The 20682-nt window shown below is 47.8% G+C and overlaps 1 protein-coding gene across 4 annotated transcripts in view; it reads right to left on the reverse strand.

The window, feature by feature from the left end:
• Window positions 1-20466, reverse strand: part of FAM13B (family with sequence similarity 13 member B) — a 446070-nt gene extending 425604 nt beyond the window's left edge. For 2 of the 4 annotated variants that reach the window (XM_085630304.1, XM_085630305.1), the window contains exons 1-2: window positions 20096-20441; window positions 2692-2853 (exon numbers count right to left, since the gene is read on the reverse strand). The gene's annotated coding sequence lies outside the window, so the exon portion shown is untranslated. Of the gene's footprint in view, window positions 1-2691; window positions 2854-20095 lie in introns of those variants that run through there. The other 2 variants (XM_085630302.1, XM_085630303.1) reach the window with 2 other exon arrangements.
• Between the last annotated feature and the right edge of the window lie 216 nt (window positions 20467-20682).

Below are 20682 nucleotides of genomic sequence, written 5' to 3' on the forward strand. Positions count from 1 at the left end.
GGTAAAAAGTGGGGGGCAACAATACAAAAAGGTTCACTTTCCTACAGTATAGTCACGGAGAATGTGAGTATAGTAAAAATAAAACAAGCACTGACAAAGGCAATTAGTCTTGCCTAAGCGACCTATCTGCTTTGGCAATGTTTTAGCCAAGTGGCTCAGAACTGCCCTGACCTCCTGCCAATTTTTAACAAGCAGTGGCATAGCCAATAGGTCTCGCTTTTGGGACCTTATAAGTGTTTAGTTATGCAACTGTTGCATGGCTAAACACTTATAAGGTCCCAAAGGCGATACCTATTGGCTATGCCAATGCTAGTTTTACATTTGGATTCCTTTATTATTCCATCAGCCCCTTCCAAGTAAATTCTCAATCGTGTTGACTCAGAATCTCCTTAGAATACGTAGGGTGGAAAATAAAAAAAATCCACAAATTCCGCAATCTCATGTAGTACAGCATAGCTAAATAATTTTTACAAGGTCATACATATGTGCTGTCCCTCGGATTACACTAATCTTGAATGGAAGGTTTTCACACAGCATTGCTGATAATCACTCAATTATTTGAGTCTATATAGTCATAAAGATATGATAGAGATTAGAGTGTATATAGAACTGTAAACACAAATTGCACTGTGACAGTGGGAGCTATTCACAAACTGTGTTTATGTTGGGTTACCATACAAACGTTTTATAATATACTGATTGTCATGCACGTTGTGCAGCATGAAGTCACTAAGCAACTGGGACAAGAAGCAGTTTACTGGGTACTCTAACCCAACAATAAGTTGCATCCTGTCTCTAACAGACAACTGTTGCATCCAGACACAGATTATATAACCTTGACTCGCCCAATCAAAGGAGAAAGACCAGCTTGAAGCGTAGGAACCCTGCCTGTCCCAAAGGCATTCGCTATGATAAGTTAGCGGTCCTAAAATGATGTATGTTGGTGGTTTTTACATAGCTCATAAAATCTGAGATAGGATTTTCCTGAACGAGATACGTTTGGTTATTTTTATTCTTGCAACTTTAACAGCCTCTGCATTGCTGGAATTTGTGCTATTATAATGACTATTACAACCCACATCCTACAATAGGTTAGGGTTGTAAGAAATAAGGGCCTTATTGTACAAAAGTATTTTGTGGCAGCAAAGCTTGCGATTCACAAATCACAGGGTTTGTGACCGCAAAATGCCTTTTTGCTATTTACAAAAGCTCTTTTACGAGTCAGAAAAGTCTTTCCGACTTGAAAAAGGACCTTTGCGATCCTGTATGAATCGTAAATAGGAGAGGGTGTGAAAGGGCGCCCTTATTCTATCTGGAATTCGGAGAGGAATGTATCAAAAGGGTGGTATATGAAAAAGAAGGGGTAAACTGTCCCCTGGCACATCTCCTTTGGGAGTCAAGACGGTGACTTAGTAGGAGAAAGCAGTCATTCCCTGGACCACTGCTTGCTCTGTCCAATGTCTTCCCAACAGGAAACATTTTTCGTTAAAAAACAGCACTTGTCTGTTTAATGGACACGACCTGCTATTTTAACAAGCATTGGCCGTGCGGCCGTGAAAGAGAAAGTGAGCCACATGGGTAACAAGGAGGGGGGGGGGGGGGGCTAAAGCAACACAGGGAAGGCTGGCATATGGTGAGCACTTTCGCGGCCGCTTTGATGTTCTCAGTGGCCGCGCGGCTCACTGAGAACATCAAAGCGGCCGCGAAAGTGATCAGAAGGCTGACAAATGGTGCGCGCGCACACGCACTGTAGTTGGCGGACTGAAAAGCACTAGTTTGCACTTCCAAATCCCGCTTTCTAAAGCTCTCGCCAGAGCAGCGCTAAAGCGCTGGCTCAGGCGAGACCTAAAAAGTGCTATAATATGGCCTGTACTGGTAGTCAACTTTCAGCCGTGCTGACCAGCAGCCACTCAAAAAAACATTGACAAAGCCAATAATGTGCGTAGACTTAACATGTTGGCTTTCCCAATGCTGGTTTCAAACTGTGGACATGCAACCAAGCTTTGATGTCTTTGTTGAAATGTAGACTTTAACAACAGGATGAAGAGGGATGGGGGGGTGCAAACAACGGGATGGGAGGGAGGGTGAGTAGCAACTACACCGAAAAGAACAGTATGTATGAGGGGCAAGCAACCAGATGGTAGGGAAGCTGGAGGAACGATGCAAACACACAAAGGGGCAAGGACAGGAGGGGCAAACAACAAAACAGGAGGGGGTGGGTGAAAGCAGCAATGGAGAGCGGCACAGGGAGGGAAACATCCTGCAAACACATGCACACTTGTAGACCACAGCAACGAAAAGAAAAAAAAGTTTCAAAAGAAGAAGTACTCCAATTTGTCCTGAAAACAAAAGTTCTCAGCCATCAAAATATGGAATGGAAAACATGCAGTAAATACGAGAATGAGTGAGCTTTCAAATGACCCAGAAACTGATTTTTAAAACTTGACAAAAGGAGATGTGGATCGTCTACTCAGTCTGGTACGGCCACATGGGCCAGTCTGAAAGGGCCAGTGTTTTGGCCATTTTTTGGTCCCTGTGGCCATGATGCAACCCAAAAAAAAAAAATACAGCCACCACAAAGCCCCATCATCAAGTGGTGTCAGGTCAGGCCATCAGACTGATTAAACTGTCAGTCCAACACCAGACAAAAGTATGCACTGCCAGCTGCACATGTGGGTTGAGGAGGCTTACCAGAGTCTGAAGACCAATATGAAAGAAAGGTTTGTGTGCCAGCTCCCCTCAGTCAGCAAGCATGCTCTCTGCATTTATGGTTGTTTGAGATTGTGGCAGAAGATGAGCCGGTAGTTCCTCATTGAAGAAGCGTGAACCTTGGACAGCACTTCAGCAGGTAATCTGGAAAACAAGGGTTCAGTGATGAAAACCAAAGCAAACCTTTGGAATGAAGTTCCTTCTAATGAAACTTGCCCTAATCAAAGGAGGTTCATCCCTGCATCTGCCTATCTGGGGCTACTAGAGAACAATCAAGCGCACAGCTGGACTCCTGCAGAGCTAGATTTCAAGCTAGCCAACCAAACCCTTTCCACTGCACTGGCAATCAGCCCACACACACTCTTAGGTAACCCAAAAACCCCAGAAAACCATATGAAAAGTACAGAGCCTGTTGGAACTGCCACGTTCTGGTTACTGAGGCGAGGCCCTAGCCAGGCAGAACCCGCCACTCGCATAAGGGGTGGGTAATCACACTGACTTTATAACCTGTGCTCACCCTTGGGTAGCGTGGCACTGAGCAGTCAGGCTTATCACAGAGGCAATGTGTAAAGCACTGGCACAGCAGTCACTCACATTAAGTGTACTGAGCGTCACAAACAAGACTTCACACATAATGTATGTAAATAATGTCTACTGAACACAGTCAACACTACATTAGCAATGTACTTCTGGGCATAACGCACACTTGGGAATATCACTAGCAATACAATGTTCAACCGTGTTGAAATGACCTCACTACTATGCAAAATTGGTAAAGATCCTACACTACCCCCCTTTACCTTCCAACACACTTATGTGGTGCAACACATGATAAACCCTAGGCCCACCCGTGCAACTCATAATTCAATACCACACAGTTAAAGGGTGCACCTCAGGGCGCAATGTCGGAAATATGTACATACAAGGAATTAGAACACTTTTTAGCAGCACCGCGGGCAGAGGTCGCACGGGTAAACGCACTGTCAAACGTAGCGGTCTTCTGTCAAGAAAGGCACATGTAACGCAGCACCGACAGTCAGTGTCATCAATCAAAGGCGGTCCGCAAACTGTCACTCCCACGCATACACACTCAGCAGCGTAATGCAGTGCAACTGATATCCTGCCGATCAAGTGGTAGCACTGCAGAGACCCCATGGCCCGAACCTGTCCAACTCACCCGACTGCCCAACACCCACAGATTGGAGATAACCAGTCCTCTGCCCCCGAATACTCAGCCACTGGCTGCAAAATTCACACTTAGTTCAGGGTCTCAGGGAAGAAAGTTGGGGTAGGTAGCAGGACTAATTAGGAGGCTGTAGTCAAAGGGGGGTGGAGGGGGGGGGAGGGAGAGGGTGGGCTTACCAACCTCTCGGGAAGTTCACCCACAGAATGCAGAGTAGAAGCAGAATGACGGCAAAAGTCGGGCACTCAAAAGGTCTCCACCAGCCAAGTTGCGCGAAGAGGGGTGAGTGAGGTCGTCACGCAGTCTCTTGAGCCACTTTCAATCATTCTCAGAAGTGTCCCTTTTACCCCGTCAGCCACTCACGGCCCAAGCCTAATCCGGGCAACAATACCTTGCCGCACAAAGTAGTCGGGGTGAGGAGAGGGAAGGTGGTCCGATTAACTGAGGGTCCAAAACTAACAAGTGATGAATATGGAAGGTAGTGGAGTCTCTAAGGAGGAAAGGCACCGCACCCGGACAAGTCGATCCGAGTCGCACCCAGGTAATCCGAGCATCTTTTGGTTTTAAAATGGCAGTTTTTTTGTTTAATATCAGAAAACCTACTTTTAAATCCATTATAACCTATGTTTTCAGTAAATTTCAATGTTTAACAGAAAGTAAGATTTTTTAAAAATAATTCTGCAGCCTACAACCGTAGGAAAGAACTTTTGCCCCCGGTACAGTGGAACTCCTGCACCATATAGGCTACCACGGAATTGTGAGGACTCGAATTTGTTTTCTGGGACCCTCCCACCAAGGGTATGGGTGAGTGGGGCAGGGTGTCCCTCCCCTGCCCAGTTATATCCTTTCATAAAATGTATTCTCGGGACTCGGACAGTCTACTGTAATGGTGGTCGTAACAACTTTCATCTTGCGGTCGCCCAATCACAGCACTCGGGCCCACAGCACCCGTCTCAGGGTTTCAGACAATTAGAATGCTTTATTTTAATGAGGTTTCTCGCCAGTAATCCTTTGGCAGCTACTGCTAAATTTTAAAATTAATTTCTCTGAAAAGGCTTACAGAATTTACACTAAATCCCAAAAAGCACATTGAAAAAAGATATAGCTTTCTGCCACATTTGGATTCATTCTGTCCAGCTGCTTTCTCTGCATCATTTTTCGAAATTCCTTACGGAAACTGCATGATAAGAGTGTTGGTATCCATCCCCCTTTGTTTTTCCAGCCCCCACTTGACATCTCCCAAAACTTTCAAAGGAAATGTCGCTTAACCTTTTTTTTCCTTAAAGTTTGGTGAATATTCGTCAAACCGCACCAAAATCATTAGAAAAACAAACAAAAAATCTCTTCCTATATTAACTCTCCAGATTCACACTGAAAACCTAAGGTTAAAGTGATGTTATAGTTAGAGATTGAAATAGGAACGTTTAGAAACTGGAAACTCCCCAACGGGAACTGCATGAAAAGATGGTGATTGTATGCCCCCCAATTATTTTTTTCAGCCCCTACCATGTGCGCCTCGATAAGAGAAAATACCCGCTCGTTTCAGGAGCTGTTGAACCAAACAGATGGGGGAATAGGAACGCGATCAATAACCATGCCGACTGAGGTGGGAAGCGTGTAAAACGAGAACACTGCACCATGACGGAGTCAAACTGAAGCACATATCCGAACCAGACGGCTGAAAACACATTCTAAAAATGGAGCCAATGACCATGCACATTACCAGCAAGAGGAGTCACCACAATGCCTCTGGACTCGAAAGACTGAAAAACAACTTGCATACACCCGAGCCCAACACCGGATGGAAGGATTATGCACAGCATGTGTATCTACAGCAACACATGCCTCAAACATTTATTGGAAGTGAGTTTTTAAAAGATTAACTGAGAAACAGTCCTGCCCTCCCCTCATGGCAATGATATTAGTGAACTAAGAGGCGAGTCAGGGGTCGCGTGTCCCCTATGTGTGGGCCGGATTCTTATGCATGGCGCAAATGTTTAGTCAACTAAATCAAACCAAACAGGATTTTTTTGTACAGCAGCAATGCCGAACATTAGTTAGGTTGAGTATATTATTCAAGTTACTAGACCTGCAAGACTAGTAACATTTTTATGACCGCGAGGGCTGGTAGACCTTTCATACTACATCACTTGCACTACATTAAATCATAGTATTCATAGCAATACACAACATCTCAAATGACATTTGTGAGAACAGTGCATTGTAGGAGGGTGCGCTGTCGTTCATGTAGCATGCCTAGCGAGTTCACAACACTGTGTACAGAGATCTGCGAGTTTTAGTAAGTTTTTGGCCATGGCATAAATCACCAAGTTATACTCAGAATTTCTTCGGTTTGCATAGTTTAAGTTTGTTTTGTACAGAAATAATAAATCAAGTTGAACTATAATCGTTAACCTCTAACCTCAGTTTTTTCTATTGTGAAGAAATATAGTTTCCATACCCCATTGCGTCAATTCCACCTCCACCGTCCAAGGAAACGTCGGGACACAGACACCAAAACTCTGTAAAAGAGAAGGTGTAGGAGAGTAGGGTCTGCTATCCTATGGTCACCCCAAATTTTTGCTTTTTGCTTCACTGGTTTTTGACATACTGAGGCTGTGGGCCTGCTAATCAGACCCCCAGCCTGCTGTTCTCTCTACTAAATTGACACTATGTACCCTAGGTGCATAACCAATTGGAATTGGATCACCCTGTGAGCCCCTGTACCAGTGTACACTAGGTACCCAGGGCATTGGTGTATCTAAGGCCTACCAGGGGCTGAAGCATGTATTGTGCCACCCCTGGCCTGGCCTAGCAATTTGACACAACTGGCTGATCACTCAGCTGGGGTAAGTTGGTGTAACCACCTCTTACTTAGGTGTAGTATACCTATACCTAACCTTAAATGGGGCACATGTTAACCTATAAGTCACTCCTATGGCAGGCCTTAACAATCCGGAAGGCAGAGTACTTGGTTCCATGTGAGATGGTGCTCTGGCATGAGCTGACCCTGTCTGCAGTGGTCGGAACAACTTCCTTCTACCGTTTCCAGATATCGCCATACCATATACTCTTAAGTGCATTATGAACCTCGCGGTTAAACGCTAACTTTGGTTTGGCTTTATCAAAACATGTCGAGTAAGGTGTCATACGAATTGGAATACTAACCCCTCGCCAATTCTGGCGACGGGGTTAGCATTCCACCCTTCTAGAGGGACACGACATGTACAGTACCTGAAACCCGGGTAAAATCAGACATAGCCTCAGCTCCACAAAGTGGACGCTGCCACCACAGACACAAGTCTGCCCTCCTGCTGCTGGGAGTCCTTCCAGCTTGGGAGACGTGGACAAAGGGTTTCCTGCCAGGGGAGGTGCGTGCACCACCCCAGACAGGATTTTGTGTATTGGTCAGGTAGGGCTTGAATGGAATCAGACATGCCTGAGGCTCACAAGGAGCCTCGGTGCATATGCCAGTTCAAACCGGTCCTGGGGCACACCAGCCCCGGACCTGGGGCGAGCTGGACAAAGGATTGGGGGTGTAACCACCCCCCTTCCTGGTCCCACCCTTAGGGAGGGACCTAGCAGGTAGTCCGTCCCCTAGAATACGCTTAAAGGTAGGAGCTGTGTCCTAAGACTTCAGACATCCTGGAATCAACTTACTACAAAGAAGAAGACGGGAACTTCGACGCTCTGCTGCACAGAGGACAGAAGGAAATCTCCCCTACGGTCAGGGAGTGACCATCTTGCTAACGCAAGCACCAACCAGCTACTCGACGTCTGCTTTGCCGCCGCCTCCTGCCGGAGCCCGAGCCCAGAGCCCGACAAGACCTGGACCTCCAGACCTCTCACCGCCCGATCCACAGTCCCTGAATAGAAGGAACCCGTGGAGGCACCGAGACACGTGGAGCCAGCCATCTTGAAAGACCCACGACAAGCTGCAAGCGCGACAACAGAGGCTCCCTCCAAGTTGTGCTTTGGGTCCTGAGAAGCCCAACATCCGAGCAGCATCTGCACCAAAGGTGAGCCCTCCAGCATCTCCACGATCTGCGTGGGGCCTCTCTGCACTTTGCATCTCGACGCGCCTGCCCGGTCCCTGGCCCGTTGGCTAGTGGCCATTTTGGCGACGAACTTCAAAAACTACGACACTGGTCTGGTTGCTCCAGACTGGCCCCTGCTGCCCTCCAAAGGAGCAGCCCCTCTGACCTTGCTGGTCAGAACAATCAGCTTTCTTCATTTTCCACGACTCCTGCCTTTGCCAAGGCTTGTTTGCTTCCTTCGAGTCGCCGACACCGCCGACAGCGAGAGCCTGCGTGGGGCAGCTCGTGAACCGACTCCTGGACATCGTCGACCTTCAGGGACCACGTGGCTGCGGAGACCAGCTACACGACATCACCTGTTTGCACCCGAGATCGCCTGGTACCTACCTGGTGCCACGCCGGTCACTGGCTAGTGACTGAACACTGTCCCCTCTGCTTTCAGGTCTTCTACAACTCCGATCCACCGCATCTCTTCTGGACCGGCCGCCTGCAGCATCTTTGTCACCAGGCTCCATTGAACAGATAGACGAAACCCGACGCACTTCGAGACCTATGCACCCGCTTCCTGTGGGTGAGGTAAAGCTGGCACTCCGGTGCCCAAGTGTAGAGCAACATCTCTAGTGTCTGTGTTTTAAGTCTTAAGTTCGTAGCTCACCCAGAAGACCCTTTTTGCAGTAACTTTTGAACTTTTACGCACCCATTGAAAACCTATGGGAGCCCGCGTGTAACTTTCCTCACTGCACACGCGACCCGTGGACCTCCTGGTCACTAACTGAAGTTAGCTCCTTGTAGGCCCAGCAATTCTAGAGGCCCTAGGCCTTTTCCCTTTCCTGTTCGTGGTACTTATACCACTATTTTAGTATATGGTTCGAGCGGCCACCAGGGCCTATCCATATAAAGTGCAACTTCTGTATATTGTAATACTTTCTTGTTTAACGATTTGTGCTCCTGTGCTCATAAAGAGTCTAGGGGATACTTTGAGTAATAAATACATATATATTTTGAATATATCTGTGTGGTGTCCTTTCATTGGTATAACGGGGGGTTACATGTGGTAAAACAGCCTGCTTAACACGCTTTAACGAGTTTAGCCTCAAAGACTGCTTAGCCTACGCTACCACTAGGGCAGCTAGTCCGAAAAGGTTGACTTACAACCACACCATAAGGGTTGCTTGCTTGGCATGGTACAAGGTGGTCACTTTAACTAGTGAACATCATATACCAGGCCAACTTCTCACAGAAGGGATAAGCATGTGTTCCTCTCTTCCAAGAGAGTCTTTTTTTAACAGAAGGATAATTCCTTTACTAAGACTCAACACAGTGAGCCAAGTTGATTTGAGTGAAATTAGTTCTTTTATTTTCCTTTGATTTATAGATCCATTTCACTCTTGACTTTTTGTATAGACAGATTTTATAGAAGGGAACAGCCGACACATGTTTCGCCCTATGTGGCAAGTTGGGCCAGGGCTTTCTCATGGCTAATCATGTAAAAACAGTCTTCTATTCTGACAAAGCAGTTAAAAGAACTACTTTCACTCAAATCAACTTGGATCGTTGTGGTGTGTCTTAGAAAAGGAATTATCCTTCTGTTCAAAAAAAGACATTCTTGGAAGAGAGGAACACATGCTTATACCTTCTCTTTTACTTGTTTAATACGAGGTTGGAAGGGTCCAGAACCTCAAGCGAAAGTTCCTCCTGCATTTTAGGATCCAGTACCAGGACCTCTGGACCACTTTGTTTCCTTTAGAACACCAAAACTCTCTGCATTTTATTCCACACAGTTAACCATGACGCATTTAGTCCAAGCCTGGCCTTGATCACATGACGCCCCACAGAGCTCACAATGTTATTTTAAGTGCCCACAGGATTGCTACCCCTCTAACCATGAAAAACAGACTACCATACGGACCAAGTTTCATTGGTTTTTGTTGCAAATCTTAGACATAAAATTCTCAGATAGAAAAAGAAAAATAAATTAGTATTTGTACTGTAAAAAACATTTTACCATTATTTTACAAGAACACTTCACACTTTTTACGTTTCCTCCCTCTCTGCACAAACATGGTTGAGACATATTGCTTAATGCTTTAGCAACAACGATTGGGTCTCATACTTGATCAATCCCTGTGCAAACAATGCATTTGTGCAAAATTAGCACTATTTAAATATAGCAGCAAAGAATCCAACTCAGTCAAATTCGGGTCTCAGTGCAAAAAAGACAGTTGTGCAAAATTTGCTTACTAAGCACATAGTGCATGGACTGTCTCAGCGTCCTGTTTGTCATTGCAATTTGGGACCAGTGGGCTAAATTTAAAACACATGAGGTCTACTTTCTAATCACAATCATATAGCTCTTTTTGATCTGAATTGCAGCATTACATTGATTACAATTAGTTAAATCAGTAGGTGAAATTGGCAACCAAACATTAATGTCCCTATGGGCAACGTTGAATCATACAGCCACATATATAACCCCTATAAATTGAAATTGTGCAGAAACGTGCAAAACAAAATTGCAAAAAAAAAAAAAAAATGAAGATATTGCTGCAGATGGTGTTAGAACCCCTCTCTAAAACATAGCAGGTCAATATGGATATCAACTATCCCAATCACTTGTAAAAACCTTTTGTATGTACAGACTATTATGTCAAAGCGTGGACCTGACGTGCAACAGAGAAATTAGAACATGAACACTCGAAGGCAGGTATATAAATCCTAGTTGGTATCCAAATTTAAAATATACCTTGTCTCCAACCTTCTCAATATTAATGCTCGGTTGCCCCGCGTTTTAATTTAGATACTGTATCAATCGCAAAGTATCTAAAATGGCTGAGATTATGGTTATATTCTTTGAAGTGACGGGCTACTGGGTATGTGGGATCCAGGTTGGTTATATCTCGAATATGCTGAAGTGTCCGTTTGTGGACCTGCAATTTGGTACGCCCAGTAAAACACACCAGCATGTACTTTCAAAGACATACATAGCACATTCAGTTTAACAAGTAAAGACTTTGTCAATTTTAACAGGCCTGTCGTGGAATGGAGTGCGAATCTGCATCATATTTAGGCCAAATTGATAAGCTCTACACAAGTTGCACTTAAAAAATCCTTTCGTAGACGTTAACCAATTTCCTGCCTCTGTAATTTCTGAACTACTTTTGACCAGGGCATTGCTCATGGATATGGCTCTTCTAAAAGGGATAACTGGTTTCTTAGTGAGTTTGGAACAAGTAACAGGGTCACTCAGAATTAACAGCCATATTTTCCCAAGTATAGCTCTTAATTGCAGGTCCAGTTTACTAAAAGTCAAAACAACCCTTCCGTTGTTTTTGGGTTGCCATCGTTCTGTTCACAGCTAGTTCTCCTTCCAAACAAACTTTCACTACTTTTCTTCTCTGTTTTTAATATAGCCTGATCAATTGCATGGCTAAAAACTCCACTGGATAGAAATCTTTTTTTTTTTTTTAAGAGTCAAGTTGGGCCGTTTTTAAATCTTCCTCACAGCTACAAATTCTTTTTAACCTACGCATTTCACCACACAGCATGCTGTTAATTAAATGTAGAGAATGGAAGCTACTGGCATGGAGCACCAAGTTACCCATTTTGCTGTGTAAATCGTGATTCAATTTTGTGAGCAACCGTTTGTGTGCTCGTTTGTGATATAACCTTAAGGTTAGATGAATTGCAATTCATCCTGGCTACAAAGTTCTCCACAGTCTCCTTTGTGATCTTCCATATTATAAACAAATAGTCAATACAGCGGAGCCAACAGATTACATGGCTATCCCAACTCTGATTGTGGTCAACCATGAGAACCTGCTCCTCCCACCAGCCCATATGTAGGCACGCGTAACTGGGGGTGAAGCAAGCCCCCATGGCAACCCCACGAATCTGATGAAATGTCTTTGTTGAACCGGACAAAATTGTTCTCTCAACAATATTGTATCATGCAAATAAACATCTTGCTATGTTCATATAATTTTAGAGGTCTGCTCTTAAGGAAATGTTCTACTGCTTTAAGACCATCTTGGTCATTTATACTTGCGTGTAAAGAGGTTACATCCAGAGTCATAAACAAATAATCCTGACTCCAAGGTACATCATATTCTTTTCAAAAAGTCTCCGGCATCCGGGACAAAAGACAGTAAGTTATGTACATAATCATGTAGAAATAAGACCTCATATAGAGACGTACTTTCCAGTAGGCTGTTCGTAGCAGAGATGAGTGGCCTGCCCAGTGGTGAAGCTACGTTTCTATGACCTTTTGGGATGAAGTACATCACAGGTATTATCGGATGTTTAGTACATAGCAATCTGTATTCGTCAACATTCAATAAACCATTTTTTTTCCATGAGGCCAATTTTGAGTAGAATTAATTATATATTGATCTAACAGTTTGCATGTTACTTCTCTTATAGCATTGTATAACGTCCAATTGTTAGTATGCCTCCAACATATATTCAGACCTTGGCCAAATGACAATATATCCGCTCTTGTCGCATTGCGTATTACAATTGGATAGTAGTTTTAAAGTTTAACTAGGTTCCAATACCTCCTGTCATTCTAGATGTTTCATAATAAACTCTGTTCTGATTTCTCCAGGTCACTATTGAGTATTTCAATTTCCTTCTGTGTGTGTTCACAATCTCTTATCGCATATTTGACCAGGATTTGAACCACCCTTTTGAATGCTCCCAGATTACTTTCTGCCAATTCAAGTAGAAGAGGGTTTGGATTTTCAAAACTTGGTGCCAACATAATCCGTAGCCTCCTTGGTATACAATCTGCCAAGAAATATTTTTACAGAGACTTTCATTTCCACCACTTCGCCCATTCATTCATTTTTCATTCATTTTTCCAACGTTATCAAGCGGATTTAGATATCCACTATGCCTACGACATAATGCAAATCATTTTTACATTTCCTCCCCCTCTGTACAAACATGGTTGAGACATATTGCTTAGTGCCTTTAGCAACAACGATTTGGTCCCATACTTGATGGGCCCTTGTGCAAACACATTTGTGCAAAATTAGCACTATTTAAATATAGCAGCAAAGAATCCAGCCCAATCAAATTCGGGTCTCAGTGCAAAACAAGCATTTGCAATGCAATAGGTCTCGCATTTGCGAGAGTTTAAGCTATTGGCATTGTAAATAATAATGCCTTTTATTTATGTTTTAAAAACCAACACGTAAATAAAAGGCATTGCCATATACAATGCCAATAGCTCAAACTCTCACAACTGCAAGACCTATTGCATTGCAAATGCTTGTTACTGTCGAATGTGGTCCTTGAATATTGAATTGCACACCTAAATCCTTTGTCGTGCGGTCCTTACATCCGTTTCTATCTTTCCATTTAATTTGCCCAGCCATTTATTTACCCGATATTATGTCAGCTGTTGATGGTTGTGGGGGCGGGGGTGAAGTGAAGTGAAGGAGGGGGGTGAAGTGAAGGAGGGGGGGGTGGTTCTGAGAAGGAAGTTCAATGGCATACGTTTTCTGAACCTGTCTGAAAATAGTTGTCGAATTGAATTGCTTAATCTCCCTCCCCCAACCCATTTATTTCTTCCTTTCACCAAATATGTTAATCTCGGCTCGCACATAAGAGACTGACATGTCATCACTGTGTAACTGACAACCATGGGCTTGTTTCTCACATTTACAGAGCACGAGCCGAGCCCAAGGAGCCCACAAAGGGAGTGGGGGAGATAGGATGAATGAGAAAGTGAATAACACGCTATGGCGCCCTGCCGTGAGAGATGAAAAGCTATGCATTGTACAATACAAGGGAGCGAGGGAGCACAGCTTGACAGAGAACGCCGAGTTTAAAGTGTCGCTGGTGCTAGAGGTGGAAATCCGCAGGTTTAGTGTGGGTGGTTGAGGCCAAGGAGTGAATGTTTCTTGAATGGAATGGGCGCATCGCAGCTTGCCCCTGAGCCCTTCTTCTGGGGCGAAGATGGAGTCTTTGAGGTGTGCAGCGTCACGGCCACATCCCAAAGGTGCTGCACTTTGAGAGCTCTCCAGTACAAAGGTCAGACTAATCTTTTTCACTTTTTCCATCTAGAGGTATTGGGGCGCTTTGCATGACCGATTTCCTTACACAAAGTCACATGCATTGTTTATACTCACAGGGAGATTACGCGATTTGCCCAGAATCACAGGATACTCAGCCAGCGCCAGGACTCAAGTCTGGCTCCCCATCTTCGAAGACAGCAGATGACACCACACCCCCTTCCCGCATCACCCCAGCCCCTGCCTCAAGGTCTCCCCTCAACTGGACTCGGTTCAAAATCAACTCTTTCAGTCTCAAGCTTGCGTTATCTGAGGGGCTGTATCTTGTGGTGAGCGTCTTGGGTTTGTACCTGAAACCTCAGCAAGGGGGTTGGGGGGGGCGCGGGCTTACATGCGGTCAATGCAATAAAAAAGTAAGCACTCATAACCAGCAGACTAGACTACGGTAACGCCCTCTACGCCGGAATCAACAAAACCCTGCTACACAAGCTTCAAACTATCCAGAACACCGCAGCCAGACTCTTCCTCGGAACCCCACGACACGAGCACATGTCCCAGCACCTACGAGACCTCCACTGGCTCCTCATAGAGAAGAGCAACATTCAAGCTTCTCACCCACGCCTACAAATCCCTCCACATCGGACCCGAATACCTCAACAAAAGAGGCACCCAAAAGGAACCTCCGCTCCGCCGACCTCATCCTGGCAGAGACCCCATGCATCCGCAGAACCAGAGCAGGCAGAAGAGCTTTCTCCTACGTCGCGGCCAAAACCTGGAACGAGCACCCTGTCAAAATCAGATGCTCCCCCACCCTGCACACCTTCAGGAGCAGATTCAAGACCTGCCCCCCCACCCGCCCCCAGAACAGAACTGGGAAAGCATAACTAACAGAAGTCAGCTGTAAAATGCACCACATTGCTTGTGATCCGAAACTGTATTGTAGTGTTTCACCCTTCATTCTGACAAGGTCCAGAACATGGATTCTTATTTCTAATATTGCAGAATGTTTTCGAAATGTATTTTATTGAGGGCCCACAGTAAAAGTACAAGTATTGCGTCCCATTATGGAATGTGTTTCACATGTGATTTATGAAAACTGATTGGTAAAACAAGTTACTCAGAAAAGAGAAACACCCGGCATTATTTGTGACCCGAGAGGTGCAGCCTTGGAGAGAGCGAAGCAAACATACCAACCTGAAGCGCCAAAGACAATCACCAAGCAACCAAACCTGAAGCCCAGAAACACTTCAACACGTTTAAGAATATGACAAGACCAACAGACGCAAGAGTAGCTTAGCAAAAACTCTGTCTCTCGTGGCATTCTAAACCAGCATTTTTAATAGGTTATCGACTTTCTCCTAGTGAACATGTTTCTAATACTCTTACTAAGGTGTTGCAATCGATAAACCAAAGTGGCAGTAACATGTTAGTAACTTTGCCACCAGGTGCGTCTGTCTGCGATGTAATCAATCATTTCTCCAAAATATATTGTGGATATGCAAGACTTCCATCACAGTGACAAACACTACATTTGCTCCCCTGTGTTTTTTACGGTGCAATTGTTTTCCCTTCTAAAATATTAATACATCTTCAAAAATGTTTCCATTGTTTCATTGCTAAATTAATTTACAATTTTCAATCCTCACTGTTACGAGATTTGAGGCAGGTTTTATGTCACTGTTAGCACTAGACATAACACAACTAGTTCATTATGTGAGCGAACCCACGCACCCATGAGACACCCCTGATCAGCCGACCTCTATGGCCACCATCCTACGCATCTACAAGACCAGAACAGGAGGGTAGTCCTTCTCCTACCTCACAGCCAAGGCCTGGAAGGACCTCCCCCTCTGCCTCCAACCAAAACCCGCACTGCCCCAGATAAGGAAAGACCTCAAGACCTTGCTCTTCGGATGACCCAAGGATGCTAAGGAGCCTGCCCCCTCCCCCCCCCCCAGTTAGCGACTTGAGACCCTTGCGGGCGAGTAGCTGCACTTTACAAACCCCTGACTGAGAAAACACTGCTTATAAGGGATATCTTCTGCAGCAAGGATCTAAATTGTCTGTAGCCACGTGTTAGCAAAAGCATCAATGAGTTTAATGTATGTTGCTTGGAAGCTGTTGAATAAGAGTACTCCAAGGAGTAAAATACGTCTAAAAACTAACGTAAACAGTTCATGTTTTTTCCTAAGATTGATGGCAGCATTCCATTGAAGCACTCCAACCACGCTCAGCATTTCTACACGATTAGAGGCTGTTCTATTTAGATTCAGGACTTCAGAGTAGACTTGAACCACCTAAGGTTTCTAGGCACAGCAGGTCTCACGGGTGAGGTGCAGGGCTCCTCTTAGATAACACCCAGGAGTGTCTGGATCCCGCTCTATGGTCCACTCGGGGTGGGAGGGGGGGGGCAGCACTGGCGGCTTCACTAGTGACAACACAATGAGTTACAGAGTAAACGCACCTGGACAAAGTAGGAGCCCTTGGCTTGCATGGGACAATCTTCACAAGGTCATTTTGTCTTTGATTAATACAAACTTTACAAGTTGATACAAAGTGCAAGGAAGACGTGTATGTGGCTCTAAGATCCTTAAACCTTAATATAGTTATGTTTTTAATTACTGTTAATTCACATTAAATAAAAAAATTAACTGTGATTCAACCTCCCTAATACAGAGCCATCCCCCATGCAGCTCAGTCGCACCACTGACATCCCCTCGAAGCAGCTCACTCCCACCACTGACAATCCCGCCTCACTCCCACCACTAACATCCCCCCCGCTGCAGCACACTCCCACCACCGACATCCACCCCTATGCAGCACACTCCCCACCGCCGACATCCACCCCTCGATGCAGCACACTCCCACCGCTGACATCCACCCCTCGATGCAGCACACTCCCACCGCTGACATCCACCCCTCGATGCAGCACACTCCCACCGCTGACATCCACCCCGATCCCGATGCAGCACACTCCCACCGCTGACATCCACCCCGATCCCGATGCAGCACACTCCCACCGCTGACATCCACCCCGATCCCGATGCAGCACACTCCCACCGCTGACATCCCCCCCGATCCCGATGCAGCACACTCCCACCGCTGACATCCCCCCCGATGCAGCACACTCCCACCGCTGACATCCCCCCCGATGCAGCACACTCCCACCGCTGACATCCCCCCCGATGCAGCACACTCCCACCGCTGACATCCCCCCCGATGCAGCACACTCCCACCGCTGACATCCCCCCCGATGCAGCACACTCCCACCGCTGACATCCCCCCCGATGCAGCACACTCCCACCGCTGACATCCCCCCCGATGCAGCACACTCCCACCGCTGACATCCCCCCCGATGCAGCACACTCCCACCGCTGACATCCCCCCCGATGCAGCACACTCCCACCGCTGACATCCCCCCCGATGCAGCACACTCCCACCGCTGACATCCCCCCCGATGCAGCACACTCCCACCGCTGACATCCCCCCCGATGCAGCACACTCCCACCGCTGACATCCCCCCCGATGCAGCACACTCCCACCGCTGACATCCCCCCCGATGCAGCACACTCCCACCGCTGACATCCCCCCCGATGCAGCACACTCCCACCGCTGACATCCCCCCCGATGCAGCACACTCCCACCGCTGACATCCCCCCCGATGCAGCACACTCCCACCGCTGACATCCCCCCGATGCAGCACACTCCCACCGCTGACATCCCCCCCGATGCAGCACACTCCCACCGCTGACATCCCCCCGATGCAGCACACTCCCACCAGTGACATTCACCCCTCGATGCAGCACACTCCCACCACTGACATCCACCCCCCGATGCAGCACACTCCCACCACTGACATCCCCCCAATGCAGCACACTCCCAGCACTGACATCCCCCTCCTCCAGGAGCTCCATATCCCCTCCTAATGCAGCTCACTCCTACCACTGACACACCCCACGTACTCCCTCCCCCCTCTTGTTGCCACTGCGTACACTTCTTCAGCACCACCACCGCACAAAAGCAAAGGAACTGTTCAATATCATCCAGCAGTTCACCAAACCCCCAGCGAAGCCACCGACGTCACTCCCTCCCAGGACCTCTGTAACAAGCTCAGCTCCTACTTCCATCGAAAGATCAAGGCCCTCTACGACAATTTTAGCGAACAGATTCCAGAAACCACCCACCCCTCCAGCAATGAAAGCCAACCCACCACCACTACGATACCGGTCACCACCGAAGAAACCACCACGACCATGAAAATCACAAACTCCGAAGCCCCCACAGACTCCTGCCCACCACACATCTTCCACAGAGCCGCCACCGCGCCCCAAATACGCCACACCATCAATGCCTCCTTCAAATCCGGAATCTTTCCTGACAACTGAAAGCAGGCTGAGGTCAAGCTCCTCCTCAAGAAACCCTCGGTTGACCCAACAGGGCTGAAAAATTAGCGGCCCAACTCTATCCTTCCCTTCGCAGCCAAGGTCACTGAGAAATTCGTCAACGCCCAGCTGACCACCTTCATTGAAGAAAACACCATACTCTACGCCTCCGAGTTCGCATTCCGCAGCAACCACAGAACCGAGACTGCCCTCCTCGCCGCCACCGACGACATCCGCATGCTACTCGACCAGGGACACACCGCGGCCCTCATCCTGCTAGATCTCTCTGCTGCCTTCGACACCATCTCCCACCCCACTCTTGCAACCAGACTCCACGACGCTGGCATACAAGGACTCGCCCTTGACTGGATCTGCTCCGTTCTCACCAGCAGAACACAAAATATCAGATACCCACCTTTCCTCTCCGAACCCACAGAGATCGCCTGTGGAGTACCCCAAGGATCCTCAGCCCCACGCTCTTCAACATCTTAATGGCCCCCCTCGCCACCACTGTCAAGACAGCACGGGCTCAGCATAGTATCCTACGCTGACGACACGCAGCTCATCCTCTCCCTCACAAAGAACCCCAAAAACACAAAACTCAGCTTCCAGGAAGAAATTAAAGACGTCGCAGCTTGGATGAGCAGCAGCTGCCTAAAGCTCAACTCAGATTAGACAGAGGTCCTTGGACACTCCCTCACCAAGTGGGACAGCTTCTGGTGGCGCTCTGCCCTCGGAAACCCACCCACCCTAACTGACCACGCCCGGAACCTCGGCATCATTCTAGACTCTTACCTCACCATGACTCGCCAGGTAAACGCCGTTGCCTCCATCTAATTCAACTCCCTCCACAAGACCTTGAAGTGGATCCCATCCGAAGCCAGAAAAACCGTCACCCACGCACCCATAACCAGCAGATTAGACTACAGAAACACCCTCTACACCGGAACAAACAGAACCCTGCTACACAAGCTCCAAACCATCCATAACACCGCAGCCAGACTCATTCTCGGAGCCCCACGACACAAGCACATGACCCAGCACCTGCGAGACCTCCACTGGCGTCACGTCAAGAAGAGAGTAACCTTCAAGCTACTCACCAACATCGGACCCAAATACCTCAACGAAAGAATCTCGCTCCTGCTACTGCCCCCCCCCCCACCCCCACCCCAGTCGAACTCACTTCCACCACTGACCTCCCCACAGGAGCCTCCCATCCCCTCTTGATGCAGCTCACTCCCACCACTGACCCCCCCCCCCGAGCTCACTCCCCCTCACCGATGAAACCTGCGTCCACCCACCGAACATTATAAACAAAGCTCCCAGAATGCACCGGAACGGTGAGCAGAGGACTGCTTGAAAAGCCCCAGGGTCACTGGCAGTCCCCCCCCCCCGCCCGCCCCCAGGAGCTCACTCCTACCACTGACACCCCCAGGAGCTAACCGACACCTCCCCAGGAGCTCACTCCCCCACGCATCGATTATAAACAAAACTACAAGTCCCAGAATGCACCAGGACGGTGAGTAGAGGACTGCTTGAAAAGACCCAGGGTCACTGAGAAACCCCCCCCCCCCCCCTCAGGAGCTCACTCCTACCACTGACAACCTCCCCAGGAGCTCACTCCCCTTCCCCCGCCGATGACACCTGCATCCACTTACACATCGAACATTATAAACAAAACTACATGTCCCAGAATGCACCGGGACGGTGAGCATTGGACTGCTTGAAAAGCACCAGGGTCACTGACAGGCCCCACCCCCCTCTCACCGGCTGGGCTCGCGCTTCGTCTCGGCGGGGGCTCCGGTCTCTAGCTCTGTCCAGCACAGCTCGGCCCCATCACAGCCCGCGGGCAGCGTCCATCCGGGTCACTGGCTCGCGGGGAGGGGGGCTCGCGCACGGGATCCGGCGGGTCGCGCCGTCTGCGTCGGTGCAGCTCGCGCTCAGCGTCCTCAGCTGCTGCGAAGGCTCTGACAACAGCAGCCGCACGCGTCGTCTGCGTCGGGGCAGCTCGCGCTCACTACGTCCGGGCGGCGGCGTCTCGCGCTCAGCGTCCTCCCCAACAGCGGCAGCGAAGGCTCTGAATCTGACAACAGCAGCAACCGAGCGCGGAAACAGAGGAGGGTCCGTGACGTCAGGCTGACCTGCGGGGCGTAGACACTGACAAAGGACAAGAGACAGTCACGCTGACGCGCAGCTGCAGCGACGCTCACAGGCGTCATAGAAACAGAAATAGGACGAGTCCGGCGTCCTAGAAGCAGTGACGTCAGACGTGCACTTGAGGACGTTGGAATGGACATCCTGGCACACTGCTCTCTGTGGCATGCAGGAGCTCAGGTGCCAGTGCAAAGCCCCCT

Source organism: Triturus cristatus, chromosome 10, assembly GCF_964204655.1.
Source record: "Triturus cristatus chromosome 10, aTriCri1.1, whole genome shotgun sequence".
NCBI lineage: Eukaryota > Metazoa > Chordata > Amphibia > Caudata > Salamandridae > Triturus > Triturus cristatus.